This window comes from Entelurus aequoreus, linkage group LG17 (genome assembly GCF_033978785.1).
Source record: "Entelurus aequoreus isolate RoL-2023_Sb linkage group LG17, RoL_Eaeq_v1.1, whole genome shotgun sequence".
Lineage (NCBI taxonomy): Eukaryota > Metazoa > Chordata > Actinopteri > Syngnathiformes > Syngnathidae > Entelurus > Entelurus aequoreus.
In genome coordinates, this window is record NC_084747.1 from 49,377,329 (window position 1) to 49,390,758 (window position 13,430).

Genomic DNA, 13,430 nt, shown 5'->3' on the forward strand with positions numbered 1-13,430 from the left:
AGTTGATCAGGTTGTTGATTGTGGCCTGTGGAAAGTTGGTCCACTCCTCTTCAATGGCTGTGCCAAGTTGCTGGATATTTGCAGAAACTGGAACACGCTGTCGTATACGCCGATCCACAGCATCCCAAACATGCTCGACGGGTGACATGTCCGGTGAGTATGCTGGCTATGCAAGAACTGGGATGCTTTCAGCTTCTAGTAATTATGTACAGATCCTTGCAACATGGGGCCGTGCATTGTCATGCCGCAACATGAGGTGATGGTCTCGGGTGAATGGCACAACAATGGGCCTCAGCATCTCGTCCCGGTACCTATGTGCATTCAAAATGCTATCAATAAAATGCACTTGCATTCGTTGTCCAAAACATACACCTGCCCATACCGTAACCCCACCACCCACTCGATTCACAACGTTGACATCAGCAAACCGCTCTCCCACGCCACACACGCTGTCTGCCAACTGCCCTGAACAGTGAAAACCGGAACTCATCCGTGAAGAGAACACTTCTCCAACGTACCAGACGCCATCGAATGTGAACATTTGTCCACTCAAGTCGGTTACGACGACGAACAGCAGTAAGGTCCAGACCCCGATGAGGACGACGAGCATGCAGATGAGCTTCCCTGAGACGGTTTCCCACAGTTTGTGCAGAAATGTTTTGGTTATGCTGGTCACAGACGATCATGGAGGTGCACCTGCTGGATGTAGAGGTTCTGGGCTGGTGTGGTAACACGTGGTCTAAAGTTGTGAGGCCGGTGGGATGTACTGCCAAATTCTCCGGAACGCCTTTGGAGACGGCTTATGGTAGAGAAATGAACATTCAACTCACGGGCAACAGCTCTGGTGGATATTCCTGCAGTCAGCATGCCAACTGCACGCTCCCTCAAAACTTGCGACATCTGTGGCATTGTGTTGTGTGATAAAACTGCACATGTCAAAGTGGTCTTTTATAGTGGGCAGCCAAAGCACACCTGTGCAATAATTGACCTGTGAGGTGGGATGGATTATCTTGACAAAGAAGAAATGCTAAATAACACAGATTTAGACAGATTGGAGAGGAATATGGCTTCTGTGTAAATCGTAAAACGTTTAGATCTTTGAGTTCAACTCATAAAAAATGTGTTTAATATTTGTGTTCAATAGGCTGACATGTATCTGCCTTTTATACAGAACCCAGGAATTACATGTTTTAATTATATATATTTATTTATTATAGTTAGTTCAAGCAGTGATAGACTCATTTCCAGCCTTGCATCCTGCTCCGGTTTTAGCTCTAATTGTAACATATAAATTAGATAACACAAAACACACAGGTGTGTCCTGATTGTAAAGCCAGGGTCAGGAGAGGGGAAGTGGTGCCAAATGGAGGCAAACAGGAAGTGGAAACAAAAACAAGAGCAATGCACAGGAAATAGAACAAAATACCAGAAACTAATAATAATTGTTATGAGAGATCATGACATTAAAGGCCTACTGAAACCCACTACTACCGACCACGCAGTCCGATAGTTTATATATCAATGATGAAATCTTAAAGGCCTACTGAAATGAATTTTTTTTATTTAAACGGGGATAGCAGATCTATTCTATGTGTCATACTTGATCATTTCGCGATATTGCCATATTTTTGCTGAAAGGATTTAGTATAGAACAACGACGATAAAGATTGCAACTTTTGGTATCTGATAAAAAAAAAGGCTTGCCCCTACCGGAAGTAGCGTGACGTAGTCAGTTGAACATATACGCAAAGTTCCCCATTGTTTACAATGATGGCCGCATGAAGTGAGAGAGATTCGGACCGAGAAAGCGACAATTTCCCCATTAATTTGAGCGAGGATGAAAGATTTGTGGATGAGTAAAGTGCAAGTGAAGGACTAGTGGGAAGTTGAAGCTATTCAGATAGGGAAGATGCTGTGAGAGCCGGGGGTGACCTGATATTCAGCTGGGAATGACTACAACAGTAAATAAACACAAGACATATATATACTCTATTAGCCACAACACAACCAGGCTTATATTTAATATGCCACAAATTAATCCTGCATAAAAACACCTACGTGTTTGTTATGCTAGCTCCTCTGCTAGCTCCTAGCTCCATAGAACACGCCAATACAATTCAAACACCTGATCAACACACACAATCACTCAGCCCAAAAGACCGTTCACCTAACCCAAGGTTCATAAAGCTTATATATTTTTAAAAAGTTACGTACGTGACGCGCACATACGGTCAAGCTATCAAATGTTTAGCAGCCAAGGCTGCATACTCACGGTACCTGATATTCAGCTGGGAATAACTACAACAGTAAATAAACACAAGACATATATATACTCTATTAGCCACAACACAACCAGGCTTATATTTAATATGCCACAAATTAATCCTGCATAAAAACACCTGCGTGTTTGTTATGCTAGCTCCTAGCTCCTATGCTAGCTCCTAGCTCCATAGAACACGCCAATACAATTCAAACACCTGATCAACACACACAATCACTCAGCCCAAAAGACCGTTCACCTAACCTAAGGTTCATAAAGCTCATATATTTTTAAAAAGTTACGTACGTGACGCGCACGTACGGTCAAGCTATCAAATGTTTAGCAGCCAAGGCTGCATACTCACAGTACCTGGTATTCAGCTGGGAATGACTAAAACAGTAAATAAACACAAGACATATATTTACTCTATTAGCCACAACACAACCAGGCTTATATTTAATATAACACAAATTAATCCTGCATAAAAACACCTACGTCTTTGTTATGCTAACTCCTAGCTCTTATGCTAGCTCCTATCTCCATAGAACACGCCAATACAATTCAAACACCTGATCAACACACACAATCACTCAGCCCAAAAGACCGTTCACCTAACCCAAGGTTCATAAAGCTTATATATTTTAAAAAAGTTACGTACATACGCAAAAAAAAGTTGCGCACATACGGTCAAGCGATCAAATGTTTAGAAGCCAAAGCTGCATACTCACAGTAGCACGTCTGCGTCTTTGTCATCCAAATCAAAGTAATCCTGGTAAGAGTCTGTGTTGTCCCAGTTCTCTACAGGCGTCTGTGTATCGAAGTCAAAAGTCCTCCTGGTTAGAGTCTCTGTTATCCGAGTTCTTCCATCTTGACTGCATCTTTCGGGAATGTAAACAAAGAAGCGCCGGCTGTGTACTGTTGTTGCTGACTACGTTCGAAAAATACATCCATTTTGCACCGACAACTTTCTTCTTTGCTTGCTCAGCTTCTTTCTCCATAATGCAATGAACATGATTGCAACAGATTCACGAACACAGATGTCCAGAATACTGTGGAATTATGAAATGAAAACAGAGCTTTTTCGTATTGGCTTCAATGTGGAAGGCATACCTGTGTTCCCCGGGCTACGTCACGCGCATACGTCATCCTCAGAGGCGTTTCGAACCGGAAGTTTAGTGGCAAATTTAAAATGTCACTTTATAAGTTAACCCGGCCGTATTGGCATGTGTTATAATGTTAAGATTTCATCATTGATATATAAACTATCAGACTGCGTGGTCGGTAGTAGTGGGTTTCAGTAGGCCTTTAACATTGCAACACATGCCAATATGGCCGGGTTAGATTAGTAAAGTGCAATTTTAAATTTCCCACGAAATATTCTGCTGAAAACGTCTCGGTATGATGACGTTTGCGCGTGACGTCACGGATTGTGCGGACATATTGGGACACCATTGTGGCCGGCTATTAAGTCGTCTGTTTTCATCGCAAAATTCCACAGTATTCTGGACATCTGTGTTGGTGAATCTTTTGCAATTTGTTTAATGAACAATGAAGACAGCAAAGAAGAAATCTGTAGGTGGGAAGCGGTGTATTAGCGGCTGGCTACAGCAACACAACCAGGAGGACTTTGAGTTGGATAGCAGACGCGCTACCGTGAGTACGCAGCTTTGGCTTCCAAACATTTGATCGCTTGCCCGTACGTGCGTGCCGCTATGTGCATGTCACGTACGTAACTTTGGGGAAAAATATGTGCTGTATGAACTTTACGGAGGTGTACGGTACTTTGGGCTGTGGGATTGAGTGTGTTGTGCGGGTGTTTGAGTTGTATTGGTGGGTTATTTGGACGGGAGGGGGGAGGTGTTTGTTATGCGGATTCATTTGTGGCATATTAAATATAAGCCTGGTTGTGTTGTGGCTAATAGAGTATATATATGTCTTGTGTTTATTTACTGTTTTAGTCATTCCCAGCTGAATATCAGGTCCCACCCGCCTCTCACAGCATCTTCCCTATCTGAATCGCTTCCACTGCCCTCTAATCCTTCACTCTCACTTTCCTCATCCACGAATCTTTCATCCTCGCTCAAATTAATGGGGTAATCATCACTTTCTCGGTCCGAATCGCTCTCGCTACTGGTGGCCATGATTGTAAACAATGTGGAGATGTGAGGCGCTCCACAACCTGTGACGTCACTCTTCTTCCGGTACAGGCAAGGCTTTTTTTTATCAGCGACCAAAAGTTGCCAACTTTATCGTCGATGTTCTCTACTAAATCCTTTCAGCAAAAATATGGCAATATCACGAAATGATCAAGTATGACACATAGAATGGACCTGCTATCCCCGTTTAAATAAGAACATTTCATTTCAGTAAGCCTTTAATACTTATTTAGAAGGTGGAAAATTCCTGGGACAACTTAGTCCTGTCCTTTTTTGTCAATAACCTCTCATACAGAGGTATAGTTTTATATAGAACCAAGCAAAGTGAGATATTACACTAGATCCATTCCCAGAATTGAAGGTGGAAAATTCCTGGGACCACTTAGTCCTGTCCTTTTTTGTCAATAACCTCTCATACAGAGATATAGTTTTACACAGAACCAAGCAAAGTGAGATATTACACTAGATCCATTCCCAGAATTGCGTAATATCGAGGCACACAGGCCATCGACATCGACTTTGATCACACATTACGTGTCAAGAACCTTGTTTTCACACAAATTCACAGCCTTAGTGGCAGACGTAGCATTTCTTTGGCTGTTTCATACAGAAATCAGTGACAAAGTTTATTGCCATAACTGTGTGGGCGAGCATACACATGACAATGGACTCTTTCCTGGCACTGGGGAATTGCCTGACACATAGGTGGCGGCCTGCCTTTGTTAAGGCTATGATATCATCTCATAAGGTGGAAAATTGCCGGGTTGACTTCGTCCCAGTTTGGCTGTGTTAGAGTACGTTGGTTAATCAAGTTGACAGCTGGGATTTTTAGCTCAATGCCTAGCGCTCTTGTACTCTCATTGGGCACACCCAGGTCCAAGCCCTGGGCAGGCAGGTTACAAACTTACATAAAAATCCTGCCAAATTGACGCATCCGAGCCAGAAAACTGTGTCTGTGTTTTTTATACAGAACCTAACTAATACTATTTCATAAGTAAGAAAATAGGCTTTGTGACCCCACTAACTATGAAAGTAAAATGGGGATCCCAATGAGGTTGGAGCTATCAAATTATAGCAGGGCAAAGCAATAGTTGCTTATAAAAAAAGGGAGAAAACTTCATTTAGTGTGGGTGACGTGGATAACAAATAACAAATGGTTGTCCCCTTGTTTGATCCTGTGACGAACGGCTTACCCCGGCTCAGACCTGCCTGCTCCATTGTAAACCACGGTAATACCAAGTCGGGGGGTGAATGCCCGGAACATTTTCAACAGATGCTTCCAAATAATTCAAATGAAGGATAATCATTGTTTATACATCCTATCCTGTACTAGCTTAGGCTAGCATAACATCCTGCACTTTCCCTCGTGGACTCGCCCTCCCGAGGCCTCTTTGGAAGCACTTGTGAGGTCAGAGGTCACTAATGTGGGATGAGAGTGTTGGATGTGGTTATGATCAGGGTTTAAACACAAAGTTGGAAAGCATTAATGTATCCAGGAGGAAAAAAATAGGATCCAGGAGGAACCAAGCAATCTACGGTCAATTAAATAGAAATGCACGTTGGTAGACGATGACCATGCACGCCATCAGATGTACACACACCCTTTTCATATGTACGATAAGAGAATGGAAGCACAATTAAAACATATCTGATAGAATCTTTCATTCTTTAAAAAATAAAGCTGATGCATATCATTTTTATAGAATTTGGGCCTACTGCTCTACTTTTGATTGTTTTGATGGATTACCTGAAGTCATACATATTCATTGGACCAGCCAACAACAGAAAAGATTTATGGGCCACAGGGTAACGATATCAAAGCCCAACAATAGACAGTGTGCTATAGCATGAAACCTCACACCCTTCGGCCGTCCCTTTGTTCCGTCCAACAATCTATTCCAGGACCCATATGCTCACCTCTCCACGTGCTTAATGACTGCAGGCTTAACCGCCCCCACCCAAACACACGCACACACACACATACACCCATTTGAGACAAGCTCCGCCCCTACATGCTTTGATAATCTGACCCCCTAAATGACATTTAATGCATCATCCGTGTAAATAAAAAGGGGGACACCCACCCTCTATTCAGGCAGCTGGTCTCTCTCACACAAACACACACACACACACACACACTCACACACACACACACACACACGGGAAATAAAGGAAAGGAAACATATAGCAAAGAATTATAGCAATTTGATAGCGAACGTCATACAAAAAAGCCCCCAAGTCAGGGCCAGCTCTTGGCATATTCCCTCTATACAGGTGTTTTTCTATCCACATTTAAGTACATTTAAAGGCCTACTGAAATGATTTTTTTTTATTTAAACGGGGATAGCAGATCTATTCTATGTGTCATACTTGATCATTTCGCGATATTGCCATATTTTTGCTGAAAGGATTTAGTATAGAACAACGACGATAAAGATAGCAACTTTTGGTATCTGATAAAAAAAGGCTTGCCCCTACCGGAAGTAGCGTGACGTAGTCAATTGAACATATACGCAAAGTTCCCTATTGTTTACAATGATGGCCGCATGAAGTGAGAGAGATTCGGACCGAGAAAGCGACGATTTCCCCATTAATTTGAGCGAGGATGAAATATTTTTAAATGAGGAAAGTGCAAGTGAAGGACTAGTGGGGAGTGGAAGATGCTGTGAGAGGCGGGGGTGACCTGATATTCAGCTGGAAATGACTACAACAGTAAATAAACACAAGACATATATATACTCTATTAGCCACAACACAACCAGGCTTATATTTAATATGCCACAAATTAATCCCGCATAAAAACACCTACGTGTTTGTTATGTTAGCTCCTAGCTACTAGCTCGAGCTAGTTATAGCTCGAGCGGGTAATATGGACGGGATCCTGTATATATAACCCGCCAATACAATTCAAACACCTGCACAACCCACACACTCACTCAGCCCAAACAACCGTTCACCTAACCCAAGGTTCATAAAGCTTATATATTTAATCAAAGTTACGTACATGACACGCACGTACTGGCAAGCAATCAAATGTTTGGAAGCGCGCGGGTGGGACCTGATATTCAGCTGGGAATGACTACAACAGTAAATAAACACAAGACATATATATACTCTATTAGCCACAACACAACCAGGCTTATATTTAATATGCCACAAATTAATCCCGCATAAAAACCCCTAGGTGTTTGTTATGCTAGCTCCTAGCTCCTAGCTCCTAGCTACTAGCTTGAGCTAGTTATAGCTCGAGCGGGTAATATGGACGGGATCCCGTATATATAACCCACCAATACAATTCAAACACCTGCATAACACACACACTCACTCAGCCCAAACAGCTGTTCACCTAACCCAAGGTTCATAAAGCTTATATATTTAATCAAAGTTACGTACATGACACGCACGTACGGGCAAGCAATCAAATGTTTGGAAGCGCGCGGGTGGGACCTGATATTCAGCTGGGAATGACTACAACAATAAATAAACACAAGACATATATATACTCTATTAGCCACAACACAACCAGGCTTATATTTAATATGCCACAAATCAATCCTAATGCTAGCTCCTAGCTACTAGCTCGAGCTAGTTATAGCAAGCGATCAAATGTTTGGAAGCGCAGCTGTGTACTCACGTTATCGCAACTGTGTATCCAAATCAAAGTCCTCCTGGTAAGAGTCTCTGTTGTCCGAGTTCTTCCATCTTGACTGCATCTTTCGGGAATGTAAACAAAGAAGCGCCGGCTGTGTACGTGTTGTTGCTGACTTCCCTCGCAAAATAGACACTTCGCACCGACAACTTTCTTCTTTGCTTGCTCAGCTTCTTTCTCCATAATGCAATGAACTAATTGCAATAGATTCACCAACACAGATGTCCAGAATACTGTGGAATAATGAGATGAAAACAGAGCTATTTCGTATTGACTTCAATGTTGTCCGAATACTTCCGTTTCAATGATTGACGTCACGCGCATACGTCAACCCTCAGAGGCGTTTCGAACCGGAAGTTTAGCGGGAAATTTAAAATTGCACTTTATAAGTTAACCCGGCCGTATTGGCATGTGTTGCAATGTTAAGATTTCATCATTGATATATAAACTATCAGACTGCGTGGTCGGTAGTAGTGGCTTTCAGTAGGCCTTTAAATGCCTGCTGCGTATCTGATCAATAACGTGTGACATTCAGAGATACAAAAGTATATCTAATACACATTAACATATCTAATACATACCATAGACCACAAGACAGTGTTAGAATAGGTTAGAATCACTATAGGTTTCCTCTAACAGTTTTATTTGGGCTGACCATAAATGCTTTAATTGATGCCTCAATTTAATTGAAGTCTCATATTAGCCATCGGATGCATGGTCTATAAAAGCCTGCAGTGTGACGAGTGGTCCGCATCTAGCAGCCTTATCTGCTCGATAAACAAGACAGAAACAACGAAAAATGATTGTGACAATAAAAATATTGATCTAATCAATGTAGTATCGACCATATGCTTATAATACAGTTGGTATCACTACTGTCTGTATTTGTAGCGATCCGCCCATCTCTGTTTACGTTAAGAGCTCTAGCTTAGCCGTTAGCATGGCTTACTGTATCCTCCTACGGTGTGTAGTGTAACATGCAGGCTTTACCCCAGCTTGCCAAAATACTTGTGGCGGAGGGGACGTGGCCAACATGATGTCATCATACAATTTGCATAATTGACGTTGATGAATACATTTTCTTTAACAAAAAAAAAAAGGCTAAAAGAAGGTGTGGAGGGATGCGTGGATGGCCCAGGTGGGCCTTGTTATCTAATCACCTGTCGCCTTTATTAGCAGCAGCCGGAATGAGACACGTTGTTGGAGCTGGAGTGAGAGCGAGAGAGACACAGACACGAAAAGACAGATTGCTGGAAAGCAAAACCCCTGCACTAATGTATGCAAATAAAACAGTGTTGTAACTAGGGCTGCAACTAACGATTAATTTGATAATCGATTAATCTGTCGATTATTACTTCGATTAATCGATTAATAATCGGATAAAAGAGACAAACTACATTTCTATCCTTTCCAGTATTTTATTGAAAAAAAACAGCATACTGGCATCATGTTGTGGACATTGGGGGTGCAGCATACACCAATAATAACACAGAAATGTAACTCATCAGAACTGAATCAGATATTGTACACGTTTCTGTTGTGAATAATAAAGGATTAATTTTAGGCTGCCTCTGAATAATAGCATGAAATATTCCAGCACCTTCATAACGTTTAGTTATACTAAAGCGTCACTCAAATCTAAATAGATTTATATAGCTTTATCGGCCCGGCTACATTGATCCATTATGAAACCAACCTGAGATATTTCTGTCCGTTACGTTTATTTCCAAATTGGTAACCGTGCGTTTTCTCTCTCAAAATGGAGTCAAATGTGCCGGAGACACATTATCAGCCCCGCGTTGCAACAAAGGCATAACTAACGTTACTCACAAAAAAGCTGAACTAATGAATGCTTGTTGCCACTATGGACTTCAAAAGTTACGTACTGTGAGTTCCTCCCTTCATCCATGGCTCCAACATTTTTCTTCTTCAGGTGCTCCAGAAGCAATGTTGTACTTCCGTGCCATTTTGCAGGAAACGGTCTTCTTTGAAGTCTTTAAAGTGAAGTGTTCCCACACTTTTGACGACTTAGGTCGTACACTTTTCTCCATTGAAGCAATAACCTCAAGATGTTTCTCCGCTAAACTATCGGTACTGTTTTCCTGCGCCATTTTTCGAATTTTTCCAGCAAAGGAGACGCCGTCGTCACGTGAGCTGCACATGACCACATCATTGGCTAGCTTACGCCACCTCATGAGACGTAGCCTCACCGCCGCCCTGGCGCTGTTTTGTACTGTTTTTGTACTTATTTTGATTATAGTTTCTCAGCTGTTTGTAAATGTTGCAGTTTATAAATAAAGGTTTATAAAACAAAAAAAACACAACAACAAAAAAAAACAAAAAAAAACACAAAAAAAAAGCCTCCGTGCATGTGCATAGCATAGTTCCAACGAATCGATGACTAAATTAATCGCCAACTATTTTGGTAATCGATTTTAATCGGTTTAATCGATTAGTTGTTGCAGCCCTAGTTGTAACCCTGATCCGGGCTCTCGTGGCAGTGTTTGGGGGTCTGAGGAACCCACTGGAGGGCAACCTCTACAGAAGGTTATACATACATTTAAACATTTTGGGATCTGCAAAATCCGAAAATTTGAAATCAAACCGTGGGGACATTGTGGAGAAAATTTATAAAACAATCTTGCCTTTCTTTATATTTCCTTCAAACGAGCCCTTTTGGAATTTTCCCTTTCCTTTGACGGTCATCACGTCAGATGATTATCTATTTATGGTATAAATTCACCAAAAGTGTTTTGAACAAGTCCGTCATTGTAGTCAATAAGTTCTTTTTTTTATGCGATCCTCTTGTTGTGGGCAGACTGGTTCGCACATGCACATGCATCATTCCCTGTTGCAATTTCTAATACAAAGTAGCACATATTTCTAACTTATATCCGTCAGTAGACTTGATATAAAAGCACTAAAAATTACAATATGGCTGGGAGGAAGAAGACGCAGTCAAAGTGGAGGCACATAAATAAGACAAAACGACGCATCGTGAAGAGAAGGTCAGAAAGTGGCTAGAAAACAGTCTGTAAAACATAATCTATGCAACATTGTGACCAAAGAACCACCATTACATGTTATGTAGACCACAAGGAAGTGTGTTACATGTGAAAAAATCATAATATAGCATTTTGCTCTATTTTTCAATTGTTGCTGCTTATTGTACAATGTCCTTTATTTGAGGATTTTTCACGTTTCTAAAGACTTCTCCAATCCCTTTAGGGACTTTGTCTTTATTCAAAACAACTAGCAACAAAACCAGCATCTTACGTTGGTGTTATTGGAGACCAGTGCTGCTGGTCTTTCAAGTATGGGAAGCTCATTTTCACCTACTTTCTAAACACAGGTACAGTCTCCAATAAGAGATTAAAGATATAAATATGCTAGATTTTACAATCTAGCTGTTGCAAAAGTAGCTATTTTTGAACAAAAGTTGAATTTGAATTTCTAGTGCATATTTATACAATGAAATGAAAACACAAATTGACATATTTGACCACATTTTTATTTTTTAGTGGAAGCTGAGCTTTAATTGCCGTTTTAGAGCAATCGCCACTGTTGGAGACAGTACTCATGTTCAGAGACTCTTTACTTCCGTTGCATGATGTCCGCGACGTACAGTGAGAGGTGCAGCGAGCCTGACGTCACACTTGCTGCAACGCTGCTGCTCCAGCTGGACTTTCTCTTATTAAAAGAGCACCACTGTCCTCTTAATTTTTGCACACTACACATTTTGTAGCTCGCTGTCCGCAGGTATATCACAGATTTGTTAATGTTGGTTACGTCGTCACAACATGCTGTTTCAGCAGTGCTGTTTCAGTTATCACAGTCTTTATTCGGTGGCCTTATTTTATATATGTATATATACATACACACACCAATGTACACACACACACACATATATATATATATATATATATATATATATATATATATATATATATATATATATATATATATATATATATATATATATATATATATATATATATATATATATATAAGTATATCTATATATCCATATATATATATATATACACAGGGTGATTAACGCCAAAAATATCACTCGATATTTCAAATATGAAAAACAATAGAAAACCTACATTGAACACATGTGTTGAACATACACTGTGGAGGGACGTTAGCCGTTTGTGAGGACGCTACATTCTCTTGTTGCTGTCAAATTTGCAGAACACGGCTAAAATGTGTCATCAACATGTATTATCACGATAGTATTAAAACCTGAATCGTCAAATGTATATAATTTCTATCGTATATCGTGCAACCCTACGTGTTAGAAGTGTGTGTGAATTATATTTATATAGCGCTTTTCTCTAGAGACTCAAAGCGCTTTACATGGAGGAACCCATTTGTGGAGGGGGGCGTGGCCTGCGGGCCTGCCGCGGAGCGGGGTGTGCAAGGACTGGCCTCGAAGACAGCGGCAGGTGAGTAGATTGCCCAGCTGGGACTTGTTATCTAATCACCTGTCGCCCTTATTAGCAGCAGCCGGAACGAGACACGTAGTTGGAGTGGGAGGAAAAGACACATGTCCGACAGACTGAGACAGGGAGCAGACACGAGCAGGCTGAAAAAGTCACGAGAGCGAAGACTGCTGGAAAGCAGGCTATCCTTTGGGCGTGTGTGCTTGAAATAAAAGACTTTGTTCAAACCTGACAACTGGGCTCCCAGAATATCTATTGGCACCAGGAGAACCCACCATAGAGGGAGACTTTCACACCATTATCTACATATTTAAGCTACATTTAAACCAGTGTGGGTGGCACTGGGAGCAGGTAGGTAAAGTGTCTTGCCCAAGGGCACAACGGCAGGGACGAGGATGGCGGAAGCGGGGATCGAACCTGGAACCCTGAAGTTGCCAACTGAGCAACGCCCGTTAGAGTATATGTAAAGAATTTTCCAATTAGAGAATTAGCAGCCTTTCCATAATTATCACTTGTTTGCACATTATTAAAGGATTTAATGGTGGTTTCATGTGATGCTTTGTAAGGAGAATGGTCAAAAGTCATAGCTGGAGTGTTCACCTTTCTGAGCTCGTGTCCCTCTCTTCTTTCGACCGGCCGTCTCCATTGATGTAGCGATGAGTCCCTCTGTGGCAAAATACAATTAATTGTATTGACAAAAAAAAGAGTAAGATTTTGGTAAAGTTCACATTGTGTCCCTACACTCAAACTTTAAAGCATGTTAAGACTCCAGAGATGGGGGCTGGGGGGTGTATCTCCTGTGTGAGATCCAACACTCACTGTTTATTTTTGTTTGCATTGACAGTGGAAAATATTTGGCTGTGCTCAGCGGCCGAGCGGGCAGACGAAGACAGACTTACACGGCGGGAGACACACAG

General features: G+C 41.4%; 1 protein-coding gene across 2 annotated transcripts in view; it reads right to left on the bottom strand.

Moving 5' to 3' along the window:
* The window catches only part of pdlim5a (PDZ and LIM domain 5a), a 120,133-nt gene that overhangs the window by 102,414 nt on the left and 4,289 nt on the right, over positions 1-13,430 (bottom strand). For both annotated transcript variants that reach the window (XM_062025830.1, XM_062025831.1), the window contains one exon: positions 13,114-13,179. The gene's annotated coding sequence lies outside the window, so the exon portion shown is untranslated. The remainder of the gene's footprint in view (positions 1-13,113; positions 13,180-13,430) is intronic.